The sequence below is a fragment of the Eptesicus fuscus genome, chromosome 23 (genome assembly GCF_027574615.1).
Source record: "Eptesicus fuscus isolate TK198812 chromosome 23, DD_ASM_mEF_20220401, whole genome shotgun sequence".
Taxonomy (NCBI): Eukaryota; Metazoa; Chordata; class Mammalia; order Chiroptera; family Vespertilionidae; genus Eptesicus; species Eptesicus fuscus.
In genome coordinates, this window is record NC_072495.1 from 27,664,798 (window position 1) to 27,684,238 (window position 19,441).

Sequence of the window (19,441 nt, forward strand, 5' to 3'; positions counted from 1 at the left end):
AATATACACGGAGTGGCCAGATGATGATCTCTGAACGCATAATAATCTGGCCACTCAGTGTATATGTGTATGTATGTATATACATATATATATATCTATATATATTAGAGGCCCGGTGCATGAATTCGTGCGTGGGTGGGGTCCGGCCAGCCTGGCCAGGGGGAGGGGACATGGGCGGTTGGCCGGCCTGCCTGCTGGTCGCACTCCTGGTCGAGGGGATAATTTGCATATTAGCCTTTTATTCTATAGGATATATATACACTGAGTGGCCAGGTGATTATGCGCTCAGAGGTCACCATCGTCTGGCCGCTCCGTGTCTAGTGAATAAAATGAGGTGGCAGCCCCACTGGGGGCTCCCAAAGAAAAGCCCTAACAGCTGGCGGAGCACCTACTGTGTGCCGGCTCGGTTCTGCATGCGCTCATTTCATCCGCACAGCAGCCCTGGGAGGGGTGCTGTTACCCCCCAGTTCACAGAGGGGGAAACCGAGCCACAGAGATGGAGCGGCGTGCCCCGGGTCCCCGCGTGAGAGCGGCCGTGCCAGGCCTGCACCCAGGACGCCTCCCCTCACGCCGGACCCAGAGACCGCCCCCCCGAGGGCTCCCTGGAGCCCAGCCCACCCTCAGGCACAGAACCCCGAGACGGAGGAAACCTCACCCCCATCCACGCCGCCGGGGACCCCCTGTTCTGAGGCCTCCTCTGAAAACCCCTGCGCTGGACCAGGGGACACCCCTCCCTGGGGCACCCACCACCTCCTCCTGCCGTCCCCCACCCTGAACAACCCCACACAGGCACGCCGAGCCCCCACCACGTCCGCCAGGTGGAATCCGGCTCCCCAGCGACGCCCGGCCCCCGCCCCCCGCCCATGAGCCGGCCGAGCGGCGAGGAGCGGGGACAGACGCGGACCTACCACACACTCGGCCGCCAGCAACGCTGTGTCCTCAGAGACGCCAGGGAACCTGCGGGGAAAACAGGGGTCTCGTCAGTCACGGTCGCATCCTCCGCGCAGGCGCTCCGCTCCTCCCGACACCCCGAGACGCAGGCTCCGCACACCCTGGAGCCCAGCGGGTCCGGCTCGTGCCCCCAGACCCAGAGCTGGGGTCCCATCGGGACGGCGGGATCACAGAACCCCCCTGAAAGAGGGGGGCCCACGGTCCCCGGCCAGCCACTCCCGAGTCTCCATTCAGAGCCAGAACCACGTGGTGAGTGAGTGTCCAGACCTAAGAGGACGCCCGGAGCCCTGGCCGGTGTGGCTCAGTGGATGGAGCGTCGGCCTGAGGACTGAAGGGTCCCGGGTTCGATTCCGGTCAAGGGCATGGACCTTGGTTGCAGGCACATCCCCAGTAGGGAGGTGTGCAGGAGGCAGCTGATCGATGTTTCTCTCTCATCCATGTTTCTAACTCTCTCTCCCTCTCCCTTCCTCTCTGAAATCAATCAAAATATATTTTAAAAAATTAGGGTGCTGATCGCCTCCGGAGAGGAGGCGGCGGGGGCCACTCGGTGTCACCTTGAAAATTACTCGTTAACCTGCGCCCGTGTTTTTATGCATTTTTTTTCCCCAGAGAGGAAGGAGAGGGAAAGAGAGAGAAAGATCAATGACGACAGAGCATCGTGGACCGGCTGCCTCCTGCACGCCCTGCACTGGGGATGGAGCCCGCAGCCCGGGCCTGTGCCCTGGCCGGGAATCGAACTGTGACGCTGACCACTGAGCCATGCCAGCCGGGCGGCTTATGCGCTCTTTCCCGTGGCGGCGCCTGCACGGAGAGAACACGCCAACCATCGTGTTTCCCGTGGGCAGAGCGCCGGACGGAGCCCGCACAGCTGGCCGCGGCCCCAGCTCCTCCGCGGGCGGACGGCGTGACCTTGGGCAAGCTCCCGCTGCGGCGGTCCCCCAGGCCCGCTCCTCCCAACCCCTCTTGGTCTTGACGGGACTCCCTGCAGCCCCCGCCTGCCCGCGGCAAACCCTCGGCGGGGTCAAGTCAGGTCAAGTTCTCCAAAACCCCCGGGGGCCCCACGCCACGCCTGCGCTCGCTCTGCAGAAAGGGAAGCGGCGCCCGCGTGAGATGAGCGAACCGCAGGGCGGGCGCGGCAGAAGCCTCCGGTGAGCCCCGGGCCTCGCAGGCCTGGGCATGGGCCTCCGGAAGGGACAGCGGCTGCGTTTGGGGATCGGGGATCCGGGCCGGGCAGGGGGAGGAGGAGGGCCTAGCACAGCTCCTTTGCCGTGGGGCCGCCCGGCGCATCCTTTCACGCCCGGTGTCAGGGTCCCTGTCACGGCGGCAGGAGCAGCCCAGACAGCCGGCGCGGGAGGAGGCGGCTGATGCTTCATTTCCCTTCTCCAGCGACAGCCGAGGCGTGCGGCCACACGCAGCTCTCCGTGCAGCCGCCGGAGAGGCCCTCGCCAAGTTCACGAGGTCCGATGCCCGCCAGCAGCGGGGCGATGGGGCCGTGAGCGGGCGGCTGGGCCTGGAGCGGGGCTAAGGGAGCAGGCGGCTGTGGCCCCACCAGAGAGGGCCCGGCCCGTCCAATGCGGGGCACAGAGTCGGGGGGTGGGGGGCTGAGGGGCAGCCCTGAGCCCTGACCACGAGCACCCCCAGCCCCAAGTCCATCAGTCCCGGCTCCCAGGCCCCAGGCCGGGCGAACCACAAGGCCGTCACAGCCATCACAGCCCCCCGGGCACCCACACATGGCCGGACCCGCACCCCCTCCCAGCCCCACCAGGCGGGCAGCGTCCGCGCCCTGTGTCAGAGGCCACCGCACAGCCAGGGAGGGGCGGGGAGCTGGGGACCCGGCGGCTGCCCTTCCTCCACCCCTCACACCCCCAATGTAGCCCCGAACGTGCTTCTCAGACCCCCCCCCCCCGCCGCCCATCTCCTCCTCATCACAGGGGCTGGGGTGGGCCGTCTGCAGAGAGGCGGCCGACAGCAGCAAGGAGACGCCAGGAAGGAGCTGGTATCGACCGCCGCGGCGGGAGGAAGGGGGGCCGCGGGGGCAGCCGGGCTCCGGGCCAAGCACAGGCCAAGGCCGGGCCGGCACAGGCGGCTGCACCCAGAGGCCATCTGTCCGTCCACCTGTCTGTGCCCCGCCGGCCCCAACGGCCCCCCGGCCCCCGGGGCCTGGAGCCGCCCTCCTGGGAGACGCCTTTTGCAGACGGAGACGGCGAGGCAGAGAGGCAAAGCTCCCCGGGGTTCCCACAGCCGGGAGGGGCACGCAGGCATCGCTGCACCAGACACCCCGCCCTGGAGCCCCGGCGGGGAGACTGGGGAGCAGGCTCCCTGGGAACGGGGCACGGGGGCACGGGGGACGGGGAGGTAGAAACTTCCGGAAGCCTCTGGAGGACCCTCGTGACCCTCAGCGGGCCCCATCCCAGGCTCCTGAATAATTCAGGTTCTGCAGGCAGGAGCACAGGGCGAGCGCCCCCAAGTGTCAGCTGCTGGGTCCCGGGGAGGGGCTGCCTGGGGCCGGGACCGGAGGTGGCAGACCCTTCCCCGCCCAGGAGCGGGGTCTGGGCCATGAGCAGCCGCAGGGACGCCGGGCGCCGCCATTCGCCATTCGGGAGAGCAAGGGCGCTGTGGGGCCATCGATCCCCAGAAGCAATTAATTGTCGGGGTCAGAGATAGGAAGGAGGTTTGTCCCAGGCCCCAGGGGACAGACCAGCCGTCCACTAGCCCAGGCGGGAGGTCCTGACAGGGAACAGGGGCCTCCATGCAACCTCTGGCACCCCCTTTCCCTGTCTCTGCCCGCCCCCCCCCCCACAGGCCTTCTGCATGCTCCCCACTCACAGGCCCAGCCCTCCAGGGCACAGCGTCGGTGACTGGGCACCGGGAGGGCCCAGCCATCCTGCCCGCGGTGCCCACTGCACAGACGGGGACGCTGCGTCCCAGCAGCCCAGGACCTCGCCTGCCGTCCACACCTGTCGCCTGACCCCCCCCGAGGCTGTGTCCTCCGCTGTGAAATGGGGGTCACCACCGGGGTGGCTAACACCAGGTCGCCTCGGGCCCCCATCCCAGCTCGCCATGTGGCAAAGCTTTGCTTCTCTGCGCCTCGGTTTCCCCATCTGTAAAACGGGGGTGATGCCGGGGGCTACTCGGTGGGACGCATACAGCCTGGCCCCGCAGCAGGTGCCGAGTTCAAGCTCGCTACTGGGGCTCCCCGCCCCCAGCCCTGCTCAGGTGTCAGTCCGTCACCCCCCGCAACTGGGAGACCCCGACGCCAGGCCCCCGGCCAGGCCAGAAAGAGACCCCTCGGAGCACAGGCCCCCGCCGGCCTCTGCAGCAGCACCCGCTGGGAGACTCCAGCGTCGGTGGCCGCCATCCACACCCCAGGCTCGGTGGCCGGCGGTCAGGAGGGACAGAAGTGCCCTCACCCTGGCTGGTGTGGCTCAGTGGATAGAGTGTTGGCCTGCGAACGGAAGGGTCCCGGGTTCGATTCCGGACAAAGGCATGCATCTCAGCTGCAGGCTCCATCACCAGCCCGGGCAGGGCGGGGGGGGGGGGGGGGGGGCCACGTGTGTCTCTCTCTCCCGCCCTTCCACTCTCTCTCCGGAAACCGATGGGAAAATATCTCAGGGTGCGGACTCAGCGCCCAGACGCACACAGCCTAGACGTCTACCCAGACCCGAGGACAGGGCATGGGACCCCCGTGAGGCTCACCCCCTTTCAGCCCCCCCATCCCCCCGCCGCCCCGTGCCTGCACCAGACCCCTCCCCACCCCCCCTGGACGGGCGCAGCCCCTCCCTCGCGGCCCCCACCACCCAGACGGGACCAGGAGGCCTGAGGCAGCCCGCGGGCTCGGCTCGCAGGTGCTCAGGAGCCGGGTCACCGGGGCCAGGGAGGCGCTGAGTCAGAGCGAGAAGCTGGCGGAAACCGAAAGCGCCGCGGCCGGCCGAGCGCTCCCTCCCGGGAGTGAGCTGCGCTGATTCACCGTCAGCCCCAGCGCCGTGCTGGAAGGTTCCTGCTCCCGGGGCCGGCGTGGGGGGGGGGGGGGCGCACGGGACAGCCACCAGGCCCGGGGCCACGAACCCGCCCAAGTCTGTGCAGAGGTCACTCCCAGACTCACAACTGCCCCTCGAGGCCGGCAGCCCCAGCCGCTCGGTGACCTCGGGGAGCCGTGACCTCGGGGAGCAGGGCCCTCAGCAGGCAGTGCCCTCGGAAAGCAGTGACCTCGGGGAGCCGTGACCTCGGGGAGCAGGGCCCTCGGCAGGCAGTGCCCTCGGAAAGCAGTGACCTCGGGGAGCCATGACCTCAGGGAGCAGTGCGCTTGGGGAGCAGGGCCCTCGGCAGGCAGTGCCCTGGGGTGTCTGTGGCTGCAGGGCAGGCAGCAGAAGAGCCAGCCCCCACCCCCCAGGACAGGCGTCCTCCCTCCCTGGCTGGGCTCAGCCCCCGGGGAGGCCAGAAGCCCAGCGCGGTGACCCTGGCCCGTCCACTGCTTCCCGCTGTGAGCCCGGCGGGCGGCTGGCCCTCTGAGCCGGCACCGGTGACACGGAGCCTCTGCCTCCGGGCGGACCCAGAAACTCGGAGCCGCGCATGCAGTGGGCGCTCCATACACGCACCCCCCTCCCGTCGGGTGAAACTCACGTAAGGTCACGTTAACCGCTACAACGCGGGCGTCAGGGCCTTTAGCACACGGGCAGGGCTGTGCGCCGCCACCCCTAACGAGTCCCCACGCTTTCCCGTCCCCCCAACAGAAAAGGGAACCCCCAAGCCCCTGTCCACACAGCCCCCTTCTCCCCCCTCGTAACCACAATCCGCTCTGTCCCCCGTGGATGCCTGTTCTGGAGCAAGGAGAACAGCGGGCAAAACACACGAGCGGCCCGGCCGGGGCGGCTCCGTGGTTGAGCGTCGACCTGTGAACCGGGAGCTCACGGTTCGATTCCCGGTCAGGCCGGTGCCGGGTGGGGACACGCACACCACCCGCCCCAGACCACTTTCAAAAGGCCTGGCCCTTTAAGAAAAGCCTGCCAGAACCGATCCAAACACTAGCTGGCTTTTTTTGCTTTTCTTTTTTTTTTTTTGCCGTCACTTTCACGTATTTCCAGTCCCGAAAGGATTCTGCTCTCGCTTCTCTCGAAGCCGCACTTACTCATCGTGCGTGGGAGCGGCCAGCCCTGCCTCCTCTCACTTCCCGTTACACCGCGGGGGGGGGGGGGGGCCGTCACACGGATTTGTGTTGTTACTTCCTGAGGAGGAACCTCAGGGCAGAGTGGGGGGGGGGGGGCCGCTACCCTCAGGGGTGCCGGGCGCTGGGTGGCCCTGGGCGAGGGAGCTGCTGGGACTCAGGGACTCAGTGCCGATGGCAGTGGCTCCTGAGATTGAGAGCATCGAACGAATGAGTGCGGCATGTGCCGCCTCTAGGAGAGCCGCGTAAAAAGCGCAGTCCCCCGGCGGCTGCCCCAGCTGAAGGGGTGGGGGGCGGGGGGCCGAGCCCCAGCACGGGCCCCAGCTGGGCAGGGCGGAGGATAAAATCCTGCACTCCCCGCCGGGGGCCAGGTGGCTCGCTGCCCGCCAGGCTTTCATCTCCGGGAGATAAGCCGCCTGCTCAAGTTCACGTTCGGGGATCAAATGAACCCACTTAATCGCCTTAGGGATCTCCTCTGAGCCGGCTCCTCGGGGGCCTGGGGAGGAGGGCGGCGGCCGAGGCCCCTCCGGCCCAGCCCCCACCCACACACCCACAGCCAGACAGAGAGGGGGGTGCCCCACCGGCATCCCGCCCACACCCCCGGGTCCCCACCCGCTTCCCTGACCCCCGAGGGCAGATCCGTGCACACTGGCCTTCCTAGTCGATGCACAAGCCATCCATCCGCTCGGGGTCACAAAGCCCCTACCGTGCGCGACGTGCGTGCGTGGGGCCAAGGGACAGGCTTAATCCCCACAGCCACCCAGGAGGCACGGGCTCCCACAGACCCCTCTCCGGATGGGGAAACTGAGGCCAGCAAACAGCCAGCCCACGGGGACCCGGCTCCTCACGGGAATCACCTGCAAGCCTCGTTCCATTTCACAGACGGGAAGACTGAGGCAGGAACGGGCCTTCAATCCCCACCAGGTCCCAACGTGGCTGGGGAGGCGGGGCACGCGCCTGCCTTGGTCCCCACGGGGGCCCCAGAACCAAGAGCAGCTCCCAGCGCAGAGTAGGTGCTTTATGAAAGCCTCCGAGAGAACTCCGGGCGCAGACTCCAAAGAAAACGCCTTAGTGGGGCCCCTCTGACCTCCAGACAGTCCTCTCTGAGGCCCCCTCCTGTGCCACCAGGGGCCTGGGGAGGGGTGAACCCCAGCTCGGCCCAGCTCAGCCTGTCTGAGCGTGGGGAGGCCATGACTAGGTTGGGGGGAGGCCATGACTAGGTTCGGTGAAACCTGTCTCCCTTTGACCTCTCTGAACCCACAAAGCTGGCGGAGGCGGGTGGTGCACCCCGAAGACAGCAGAGCAGCACCCACAAGGCCACACAGCCACCCCGTCCCAGGCAAGCCGGAGCCCCAGGCCGGCACGTGGGAGCCTGAGAACATGGGTGCGGAGGCCACGCGTCCCACGGAGAAGTGGCTGCCCCTGGGGAGGGGACCCAGGGGGCCCCGAGGTCACCTGTAGGTGGTTGTGGCACTCGGGGGGTCCCTCAGCCTGGCCTGTGCCCTCTCGCAGTCCAGGGACCCCTCGGGGGATGCCCACCTGCCAGCTTAGGCCTGCTCCCTGGGTGACTGGGCCTCAGCTGGCAGTCAGACATCCCTCTGGCAGCCCAGGAGCCCTCGGGGGACGTCCGACTGCGGCTTAGGCTGGCTCCCCTGAGGTCGCCTCTGTGGAAGGGGGGGCACTGGGACCGCCATGGCTGGCCTGGTGGCGCAGGCTCGCTGGCCCCGCCCCTTGCCCACTGGTGGTTCTGCTGTCCAGTCTAATTAGCATATTAGCTCTTTATTATACAGGATTGATTTCAGAGAGGAAGGGAGAGGGAGAGAGATAGAAACATCCATGATGAGAGCGAGTCATGGACCGGCTGCCTCCTGCTCGCCCCCCACTGGGGATGGAGCCTGCAACCCGGGCCTGTGCCCTAACCGGGAATCGAACCCATGACCTCCTGGTTCACAGGTCGACGCTCAATCACAATCACGGAGCCACGCCGACCTGGCTGTGTGTTTGTTTTACATAAAACACAGCCCCCTGGACCTGGACCGAGCGGGCAGGTGCCCGCCCACCCTCCCCCCTGGCCCCGCGGCGGCCTCCCTGGCCCCCAGGCCCCAGGCCAGGTGGGAGCTGCGGGTCCCTGGGGCCTGGCCCCCGAGCCCCCGGGCCAGGAGCCGCTCTGGGCACCTGAGGACCGAGTTCCATTGAATTGGGAGCCTCAGATCCCTGGACGCAGGCCCGGAGGCCCGGGGCCGGGCGAGGCGGGGGAGGAAGCAGCTGTGGCGTGGCCTTGGGCTCCGAGAATCTGGAACACGGGTCCCCTGGGGACGGGGCCGCGGCCAGAGAAACCCGGCGGGAGGCCTGCTCCCGGCTCCTCACGGAGAGGGCAGACGGCGGACACGGTGGGTTTTTCCCGGCCGTGCCGTGGGGCCAGGGGCCCACCCTGGATGTGAAGGAGCTAAGGAATCGGGAAAATGACCAGAAGCAAACATCCCTGCCGCACGCCACCCCTCCCGGCTCCCCGCTCCCCGCTCCGGTTTCTCCTCTTTTCTTTCCTTTAAGCCTCACCCGAGGATATTTCTCCACTGATTTTTAGAGAGAGTGGAAGGGAGAGGGAAAGGCAGAGAAACATCGAGAAAAACACATCGACGGGCTGCCTCCTGCACGCGCCCCGACCAGGGCCCGGGCTGGGGAGGTGCCTGCAACCGAGGTACGTGCCCTTGACCGGGAATCAAACCCAGGACCCTTCAGTCCACAGGCCGACGCTCTATCCACTGAGCCACACCATCCGGGGCTGCTGCTCCGTTTGCATCTGGTCTTTCCCCTCAGCACAGCCTTTACCGTGTGCAGCCCCTCTCTCCACCCTGTGCCCCTCACCCACCGCCCCCGGCCAAGGCCAAGGCCAAGGTCACGGGCAGCAGGGGCATTCCACGTGGCTGGGCCGCTGTGGGCTCCTCCACACCCCGGCCAGCTGCCCCAGCGCCACGCCTGGCCCGGGGAGAGGTGGGGGGTGGGGCCTGGCGCAGACTCCGCGGGGACCGGCGGCGGGGGCAGGGTGTCCCCGGCTCCCCCTCGGCCCAGCAGGCTTGCCTCGTTAGCCTAACGAGCAGGCCCGGGTGCCAGGCGGTTGCCATGGCCACGGCGATGCTCCCGGAGGGTCTGCTGCGGCCCGCGGTTCAGAGGGAGGCCGCCCAGGACGAGGAGGGGCCCCGAGGCACCCCTTCTCTAGGCGCCCCGCGGCCGGGCCTCCAGGACTTCCAACTGGCAGCGCCGCCCAGGGGGGCCCCGGGCCACAGAGAGACCCTCCCCCGTCCCCCCCCCCCACACACACACACCTGCCTGCTCGGCGGCGGCACAGAGACCGCAGGGCAGCTGGCCGGGGGAGCTGGGAGGTGGCCGCGGCCTGGCAGACTCCCCAGGCCCTGCAAGAAGCGGTGGGAAGCCCTGGGGGGCCCCGAGTGAGGTCAGGTGGTACCCGCTGGGGCCCCCCCCCCCCCCCGGCCGCTGCGTGCGGAGAAGGGCCACAGGGGCAGGCAGACCGGGGCGCCAGGCAGGAGGCTACGCAGGCTGCGGGCAGGAGGGCGGGCGAGAGGCCCCACATCTGTGGCCCGGGCGGCACACGCCAGGAGGCGGGGCTGGGGTGGGGGGGACGGTGGGCCCCCTTGGGGCAGGCGGGATTGGAGGCCCCCGGGGGACAGCCGTGAGCAAGGAGGACTCAGGGGGCCGCCGGCCCCGCCTGCCTGGCCCCGGGGCAGCTCCATGGGTCTGTGAGCCCCGGACACGTTCCACTCAGCGGTGAGGTGTGTCCTTCACGCCCATTTCACTGCCGGGTAAACCGAGGCGCCCTGCCTGCAGAGCCTCCGGGACTGTCCGAGGCTGCGCTATGCAGCCTGCACAACATCCACGCGGGACGGCCCTCGGGCTCGCGGCTCCTCGTTCGAGCCCGGTTCGTGAGCCCCGAAACACAGCCCGGGTCCCGGAAACCAAGCCCCCCCGCCTGGGGGCAGGAGATGGGGCCCAGGGAAGCAGGACCCCAGGAGCCTCGAGCCCCCCCCTCGCCCCCAGGCCAGCGGGGGCTCCTCCAATCCCACCTCCCACAGCCCAGCCCCGGCTTCCTCTCTCCTCCGCGTCCTTCCAGCTCAAAGCGACACCCCAGGGCGACACCCTGGGGGAAGCAGAGGCACGCAGAGCGTCCGAAAGCCCCGGCGCCGCGTCCGGGCTGGTCCCCTCGGCGCGGACGCACCTGCAGGGCTGCCGATGCCACCGGCCGAGACCCCTGAGCCCCGGTCCCCGGATGTGGAACAGGCAGCGTCCCCGTGCACCCCGGGGAGCTCACCATCCGCCCCACCCCAGGGCCCCCCGCGGGCCAGTGGGTCGGAAGGGACACAGGCCTCCAACAGGGCCATCTTTCACCAGCCAAGTCGCTCGCTGCCACCTTCCCACGGCGGAGGGACGCCCGCCCATCCCGGTTCCCGCCCAGGCCCTGACCCTGGTGGGGACCTGCCATCTGCTGCCAGGAGACCCGCCACCCCCCACAGGCACTCGGGGGGACAGGCAGGGCAACACCTGGCCAAGTGTTTTCCTCGCTCCGCCCGGCTCCAGGCTCCCGCCCGCCCCTCGGGAGCTGAGGAACTTGCAGGAATGCACACCGATAAGATAACGCCAGAGAGCAGAGGGGACGAAGCCATCCGAAATCAGGACGCGCTGCATACCCCCCTCACCCCCTCACCCCCTCCCCCCGTCACCCCGCCCCCCGCAGCACAGGCCAGGCCGCACTGCTGCAGGCGAGGCTGCCTGCGCCGCTCCGAGCTTCCTACCAGCCAAGGCAACAAGGGAAACCAGACGGCGTGCAGAGGCGCACGTGACCCTGGAGGGCGGGGGTCAGAGCCTCGGGCACCGGGTGAGGCCAAAATCGTGCCGAAGGTCAGCCCTCCTGTCTGCTGCCCGAACCACCCCTCTCCCCACTGCGTTCCACAACAGCAAATTCTAACCACGGGCATCCGTACAACGCGGCAGGAACAGGGCGCCAGGCCGGGAGGAGGGCCTTAGGGCCTCGGGGTGACCCTCAAACTGGCCGTCCTCGCTGGGCCCCCGTGTCCCCCACAGGGAAAACCCCGGAAGGTTATGCTGGAATAGTCCTCAGCCGTACACAGGAATAGAATCTTACCATTTGCGACAGCATGGGTGGGCCGAGAGCCGTGGTCGGCAAACTGCGGCTCGCGAGCCACACGCGGTGGCTCTTTGGCCCCTGGAGTGTGGCTCTTCCACGAAACACCACGGCCTGGGCGAGTCTATGTTGAAGAAGTAGCGTTAGAAGGAGTTTAAGTTTAAAAAATGTGGCTCTCGCCGAAACCGGTTTGGCTCAGTGAATGGAGCGTCGGCCTGCGGACTCAAGGGTCCCGGGTTCGATTCCGGTCAAGGGCATGTACCTTGGTTTCGGGCACATGCCCAGTAGGGGGTGTGCAGGAGGCAGCTGATCGATGTTTCTCTCTCATTGATGTTTCTAACTCTCTATCCCTCTCTCTTCCTCTATGTAAAAAATCAATAAAATATATATATTTTTTTTAAATGTGGCTCTCAAAAGAAATTTTAATCGTTGTGCTGTTGATATTTGGCTCTGCGGACTAATGAGTTTGCCGACCACTGGTCTAGAGGGTACCGTGCTGAGTGCAGTAAGTCAGACAAAGACAAATACCGTACGATTCCAGTTACGCGTGGAAGATAAAGGACAAAATAAATGGACAAATAAAGTAAGAACAGACTCAGATACAGAGAACAGACCGAGGGCTGCCCGACGAGCGGGGGTTAGGGGGCTGGATGAAAAAGGTGAAGGGATGAAGTACAAATGGGCAGTTCCAAGACACTGACAGTGCCCGGCCGGCGTGCCTCAGCGGCTGAGCATCCACCTGTGAACCAGGAGGTCAGGGTTCGATTCCCGGCCAGGGCACAGGCCCGGGTTGTGGGCTCGATCCCCAGTGGGGGGCGTGCAGGGGGCAGCCGATCCATGATTCTCTCTCATCGTGATGTTTCTCCCTCTCTCTCCCTCTCCTTTCCGCTCTGAAATCAATAAAAATGTATATGTTTTGAAAATAAATAAGTAATACAAATAAAAAGACAAAAGTAAAAAAATAAAAACTTAGCCCTGGCCGGTGTGGCTCAGCGGATAGAGCATCGGCCTGCAGACTGAAGGGTCCCGGGTTCGATCCCGGTCGGGGGCGTGTACCTTGGTTGCGGGCACATCCCCAGTGGGGGGTGTGCAGAAGGCGGCTGATCGATGTTTCTCTTTCATCGATGTTTCTGACTCTCTATCCCTCTCCCTTCCTCTCTGCAAAAAAATCAATAAAATATATTTTTTTAAAAATAAATAAAAATTTAAAAATAACAGAACGAGGCAGCTCCCTGGACAGCTGGCAAGCACCTTCCGTGAAGGGCCGGGGCGTGTGGCCCGCCGACCTCCGCCCCACGCCCAGCCGCCCTCCGCACAGGAGCCAGGGGCGGGCTGCGTGCCCGGGGCGGGGAGACACGGACATTTGAATGGCTCGTCAGTTCACACGTCACAACACGGCGGCCTCGTTCTCCTTCCCCGCCACGGAGAGGTGTCAAAGCCGGTGTCCGCGTGCACACGGGGTGAAAACAGGAAGGGGGCCGGCCGGACCCGCGGCCGGAGCCGCTGCCCGGAGTCGGCTGCGAGCCGGGTTAGAATCCAGGCGGGGAAGCCAGGTACCGGTGCGCGCACATCCTCGCCCACCGGGGCGGGCACAGGGCCGGGGCAAGTCGGAGGGGAAGCCGCCCGCCCGGCGTGCGTCTGCCCCGACAGAAACCGGGAGGGCAGGACCGAGGAGGAGGCTTCCCTCGACACCTTTCTGTGCGGATTTAAATTCTTCTTAATTTACTCTTTTTTGGGAAAAAAAATATGCAAATACCTTCAATGATTTCAAAGAGGAAGGGAGAGGGGGAGATAGAAACATCAAAGATGGGACCTCAACACAGGACGAGGCCCAGGCCACGGGCTCTAAAGAACTTGCTGCCAGCCCTGGCTGGTGTGGCTCAGTGGATAGAGCGTCGGTCTGTGGGCTGAAGGGTCCCGGGTTCGATTCCAGTGAAGGGCACATGCCCGGGTAGTGGGCTCGATCCCCAGGTGGGGGGCGTGCAGGAGGCAGCCAATCCATGGATTCTCTCTCCCTCTTCCTTCCTCTCTCTGACATCAACAAAAATATGTTTGAAAAATATCGATCACAAGTGAAAGTCGCCCCACTGTGTGGGCCTTGGGCCAGCCTGCCCGCCCCCCCCCCCTCGCCCCCCTGTGGAATGGGAAAAGGCCGACCCTCCAGAACCCTCACGGGCTCAGCTACCGCGTCCCCCAGGGCGGCAGGCCAACCTGCAGGGACTCGCCGGGGGCCGCTCCCCGGAGCCGGTTCTGCGACAGCTAAATAATTCAGAGCCACGTTTTCATTTCCAGAGACACACAGCCCGTCGCCAAAAGGAATGCCAAAGCAGGCATGACTGTTTACGATAAAACAGGACTTCAAAGACGGGCCAGGCCGCCGCCGGCCCCCTCCCGCATCCTGCAGGGCCCACCCCCGGGCAAAGACCTTCAGGTGCTCAAATAAGACACACATTTCTCCACCGCAGAGCGCAGAGCAGGTCTGCAGGAAATTCCTGCTGCGCCAACTCGCCCTTGAATAACCCCGGGCCTTACCACATCCAAACTGTGTGACCTTGGGCAAGTGGCTTAGCCTCTCTGTGCCTCACTTTCGCGCTCCACACCATGGGACAGTAACGCACTGACCCCGTGAAGCACCACCAAGCGGGCTCCTGTGGAGCAGAGGCCGCGGCACACGCTACGTGCCCGATGCGTGCTGGCTGCTGCTGCCTGCAGGTGACGCCCCGCAGATGTATTTCCCGGCTCCCGGACTGAAAGGTCACCTGGCAGGGGACGGCGTCCATGCCCCGCCGCCAGCATCCTCGGCGATGCCCGCCAACCTTTCCCGAGCCTTGCTTCCCGGGGCCTCGCGGACCTGCCTGGAGGGGAGACAAGGCCTCTTCTGAGCCCTCCTGGCCCAGCCCCGCCCGCCCCCGGCGCCGGAGCTCCCAGCTCCCGCCAGCTGTTCTCCCGTCGAGCCCAGTCTCCGGGGCCACCCAGGGGGGCTGCTGCGGGCGTGGAGAGATGGAGAGGAAACCGAGGAGGGAATGCACTCAGACACACACACACACACACACACACATGCGCGCACGCACACACACAGTGCACGCACACACACACACAGTGCACACAAATGCACGCACGCACGCACACACAGACACACGCAGTGCACATATACACATGCGCACACATGCACACAGAGACAGAGAGACACACAGCACTCACAGTGTGCACACACATACACATGTGCGCGCATGCACACAGAGACACATAGCACTCAGACACGCAGTGCACATACACACATGTGCACACAGCACACTCGCACACACAGTGCACACACATGCGCACACGCACGCACACACACAGGCTCTCAGCCCCTATTGTCAGAGGCAGGGGGTGTGGGATCTGGGGTTCGGAGAGCTGTCGGGGGGGAAGGGGTGGCAGTTAGGTGTAGGTGCGAAACCCTCTCCCCCCAAAAATCCGAACCAGCCACCAAGGTCTCCACCCACAGGCCTCAGGTGGGGGGTGGGTACAGAGACCAAGGTAACACCCCCCCCCCCCCACCCACACACACACACACACACACACACACAGTCGGGGGGAACGGGCCTGGCAGTCTGCACATCCAGCCTGAATGGCAAGACGCTGGGGGCCAGGCCTCCTGGGCCACTTTCCCACGCGCCCGCCCGCCCGCCCGCCCGCGGGTGCCAGCGGGTGCGTGCCAGCGCCACCCCCCCGCCTGTGCCCAGAACAATCGGCCTCCCCAGCCTGCGCTTTCACGCAGCGCGGCCGTGTTCGCAGAGCTCTCCGAGGCCTGTCGGCGGAGGGAGGAGGAGTATTAATTGGGGGAAAAGAGCAGATTATGCCAAATAAATCCTTCCCACGTAGCCAAACCCCGGCCGGGGGAGGGAGCGGGGTGCGCACAGCCGCACGAGGGGCCTCCATCCCTCACCAGGGCCTGACAGCCACATTACCATCTACATGGATCCGTCAATAGTATTGATCCCGAGCAGGCGTAAATAGCTCAGTGGGAAGAGGCCGGGCCCGCTCGCTCCCGCCCCCACGTCTGGGTCCACAGACTCCCCGGGCACCCGGCGGCCGCGGCGGCGGTAAATTTCCAGGCAGGGACAAGGCCGCGGGCGTGGGGAAGCCAGACAGCGCCGCCCCAGATGCCCCTCACAGCCCCGCCACCGGGTCACCACGCACAGCCTGCTCCGGGCACAGCGGCTCCCGGCTCCCAGAGTTCATCAGACTCGGTCTGTGCATCTGGGCAATGGGCACAGGGCACCCCGGCCCTTCTCCATTCTCAAGGGCAACAGCCAAGGGGATGGACTGAAGGCCGCCCTCCCTCCCCGAATCCGCCCCCCCCCCCCCGGCCCCAGGCCCAATCTCACAGGATTTCCCGGTCATTGGGGTAAAGGGTTAAAGGCCACGCTGCAGAAGCTGGGACCACGATCCCGTGGCCACGGTGACACGCACACGCCCCTTCCGTGCACTGTCACCTTCGGCCCCCACCACAACCCCGTGGCCGCGGGACCGTGATTCCAGCCCCCTTGGCAGACGAGGAACCTGAGGCGCAGAGAGGTCAAGCGCTTTGTCCAAGGTCACACAGCCAGGACAGGGGCCAACGTGGAGCTGGGCGGCAGGGTGGGCTCCTCCCAACGGCTGGCTGTCCCGTTCCCACCCCTCCATGGGCCCAAGAACAGGCCACCCGCAGGGGCGTGCAGGGACGGCGCCCTGGGACCCCCCCACCCCGTCCCACCTCCCCTCGGGCCCCAAGGAGCCCCCCAGATCAAAGCAGGCGCCAGACCCAGATCTGGTGGGAAAAGGGCACCATCAGGGCAGGGCCACTGACACCACAATCCACCGGGCCCAGGACTCCCCTCCAGCCCACAGGGTCTCCGCTCCCCCGCTCCCGCCCTCCCTCGCACATCCTTCCCCAAATCTGCAAAAGAGAAAAAAAAATCATAATAAAACCAGATCTCACCAACAGGGGGGGGAGGCGAGGGGGAGGAAGGGAGGAGGCTGAGCCGACAGAACAGACCCGCCTCCGCCGCCGGCACCAGACCCACAGGGCGCTGCAGGCGGCGGGGGAGACGCTCGCTTCCCCCCAAAACAAGCCTCAATGCAACAATGATGGGGCCCAGCGGCGGCTCCGGGTACAGCGTGTCCCTCGCGCCCGCCCGGCCTGCTTCCTCCCCCCAGCTCTTCGCTGCCAGCACCGGGGGCAGAGAAGGCGCGCCCCACGGGCCCCCCCTCTCCCCCTGCAGGTCTCGGGGGAGGTTCCCCCACAACTAGGGCCTGGGGCCTCGGGTCCGGCCCGAGCGGGGTCAGCTCTGCATTCCAACTTCCCAAACTAGTGGCATCCCGAGTGTCTGCGCAGCCGGGGGAGGGGCCAGGAAGCGGCCCAATGAGGCGTCACCGCCGCGGGAGGGAGGCCCAGGCCCCGGGAGCACCGGCCGCGGGGGAGGGGGGCACAGGCGCCTCTCCCAGGGGGACCCCCGCCCAGCGCCCTCGGGTCCCGTGCCCAGGAGCGCCCGCGGCCAGGGCCACCCGCGCCCCCGCCGGCTGGCAGGACCCCCCCCCCGCATGCGCCCTCCCACAGCAGTCAGGCCGGAGACCTGGGGGTGCCATGTCCAGGGGCTCCCCAAACCCGCCGTGCCCGCTGAAAAAATAAGGCGCAGTGTCACCCCCCAACTCTGGGGCTGCTACGCGAGGAGGCAGGCGCATGGCGGCCAGGCCCCACAAGGTGGGGGGCTGACCTCCGCATTTCCAGGGCGTCCACCCCCCGCCCCGACGCCACTTCCCTCCTTCCCGCCCCCTCGCTGGGGAGCTGGAGTTCCCCTAAGTTCCCCGGCGCCCCCACGCACGCGGGCTGCAGCGCTGATGGGGCGCCTGGCTCCCCAGCAGGCCAGCCCCCGAGAGCGCCAACTCCGGAGCGCAGGGCCCCGCCAACTCCGCCGCGTGCGCCGCCGCTCCCCCCCCCCCGGCCCCCGGAAGCGCGCCCCGCGCCGCCCCCCCGCCCCCCGCCCGCCCTCCGCGGGGACCCTCGACCCCAACTCACCTCGCCGGGGTGGCGGCGGCGGCGGCGCCGGGGCTCAGGGCGCGCTCGGGCCGCCCGGGCGCTCAGGCAAGTGGCGGTGCAGCCAGGACCAGGGGCGCGCAGCAGGCCCGGCCTCGAGCCGCGGGGCGAGCCTCCCGCCGCCGCCTCCTAGGGCGCCAGCCCCGGGTCCCCGGCCCGCAACTTGGCGCGCATCGCGGGGCGCAGGGCGCGGGCGCACGGCTGGGGCGGGGCACGGGCGGACGCGGGGCTCCGATGCGGCCCGGCCTGCCCGCGGCTCCGCTCCCCGGCGGCGACGGCGGGAGGGGGAGCAGGGGGCGGGGCGGGAGCCCGGGAAGCGGTGGCTCGGCCTCTCCGCTCCCGGCTCCCCGCCCGCACCGACGTGCCCGGCCCGGCCCCCTCCGGCTCCTTAAAGGGCCCGCGTCGCCTCCGCGGGTCCTGCGCGCACTCACTGGCGCGCGCGCACGTTGCCACACAGACACTCGCGGGGGCGCGCCGCCGAGGTCTCTCCGGCCCCGCCCCTCGGGGGAGGGAGGAGGAGGGGCAGCGAAGGGGGAGGAGAGCACCTCCGGGTCCTGCCCCTCCTCCTCCCGCGGCCGCGCGGCGTCCTCCTCCTCCCCAGCCCCTGATGCTTCTTCCCGGGCATCGCGTTTCGGCCGTTAAGTTGTAACTCCGGAGCGGCCAGCGGATGGCGGGGGGACGCCCGCGAGGGCCGCACACGGGGCCTTTAGGGACACGCACCGCCGCGCAGGGACCCGCGCGGTGGAGCTCGCCCCGGAACCATTGCACACAGTAGGCCTCTCACCGGGGGGCCTGCACGCGGGGGCTCCGCAGATGGAAGATGAGGTTCCAGTGACCGCGGGGACACACAGCCCCCGCGCCGGGGGAGCGCAGGCTGGGCCCCGGACTCCGGTGTCAGATCACCCACAGGCCGTGGCGGGGACACGCACGCGAGCTCCCACGCCCGCGGGCCCACCCGCCACGGCGCCCGGCTCCCGGGGGCGGGGATTTCCGTGTGTCTGCGGCTCTGACACCGCGGGGACCGAGAATGCGTCGTGCGTGCACGGCCCGCGGGGACATTCGGGGACACGGCGCTCAGGCGCGATGCGCCCGGCTGGCTGGCGGGGGGGGGCCGGGCGCACTCACTGGGGCGCGCACCTCCGGAGGGAGCGGCAGCGCCCAGACAAGCCCACGCGTGGACGCTCCCCCGGGACCCCCCGGCCGCCCTGACAACCGTGTGTCCTCATTCGCCCCCTCCTGTCCCCCCCAGGGGGCCCCCCAACCCGGGAGCTCTTTCTGAGCAGCAGCAGCGGGCACGGGGCGGGCCAGGCCGCAGCGCTCTCCTCTCTCCTTCCCCTAAATGTGGAAGAGTTTGAAAAAAAATTTTTTTTTTCAGTTCAACTTTCCTTTTTTGGAGCGACGGCTCAGCAGATTCGGTTCTGCCATCTGCCAACATCTGAGAACCCCTGGGGGAGCGGGCCGGCGGCTGCGAGCGTTCTGGGGGGGGCGGGGGGGGGCAGGAGGAGGGAGCACCTGGGCCTCAGGAAGTCTGGAATGAGGGAAGTGGATGCCGAGGGGCGCGTTTGGAACAGGATGGGGGTCACAGGTCAATGTCCCCACCAGCTGCCAAGCAGACCGTGGGAACCACAAGCAACACGCGAGCCCAGCCTGGGGGTGGGGCCAGGGGCGGGTGGGAGGCCAGAAGCGGGGAGCCCTCCCCACCAGGCAGCCTCCGCAGCCCGCACCCCAAGGTGTCACCTAAGGGCACTCCTGGGAGATGGGGGCGCTGGAGGAGGGGCGGGGCACCTTCAGGGGTTCCTTCTCCTGGTCCCCTGCCCCCCACGGGTGCCCTGGGGCTCTGGCTGAGGCTGTGGGTTCAGGAGAGGGTCCCGGAGGCTGGTGGCTGTCCGCGTGGTGCTGTCCGCCTCACGGATGGAAACGGGGAGAAAAGCATTTTTCCGAAGAGGGTTTGCCTTTTTCTTCCCCACCCCGGTCTCCTGGGTCGGCTCGTCCTCATGGGCTGCGGGGCGCAGTGCCAGCGCCCCCCAGGAACCCTCAGATGTGGAGGGGGGTGGGTGTCCCGGCATGGATCCCACATGACAGGTGGGGAAACTGAGGCCCGGGGAGATTCAGAACC

At 67.5% G+C, this 19,441-nt stretch overlaps 1 protein-coding gene across 18 annotated transcripts in view; it reads right to left on the reverse strand.

The window, feature by feature from the left end:
• Window positions 1-17,732, reverse strand: part of NCOR2 (nuclear receptor corepressor 2) — a 140,655-nt gene extending 122,923 nt beyond the window's left edge. For 17 of the 18 annotated variants that reach the window (XM_054712397.1, XM_054712411.1, XM_054712410.1 and 14 more), the window contains exons 1-2: window positions 17,308-17,732; window positions 909-957 (exon numbers count right to left, since the gene is read on the reverse strand). The gene's annotated coding sequence lies outside the window, so the exon portion shown is untranslated. The remainder of the gene's footprint in view (window positions 1-908; window positions 958-17,307) is intronic. The other variant, XM_054712393.1, reaches the window with a different exon arrangement.
• Between the last annotated feature and the right edge of the window lie 1,709 nt (window positions 17,733-19,441).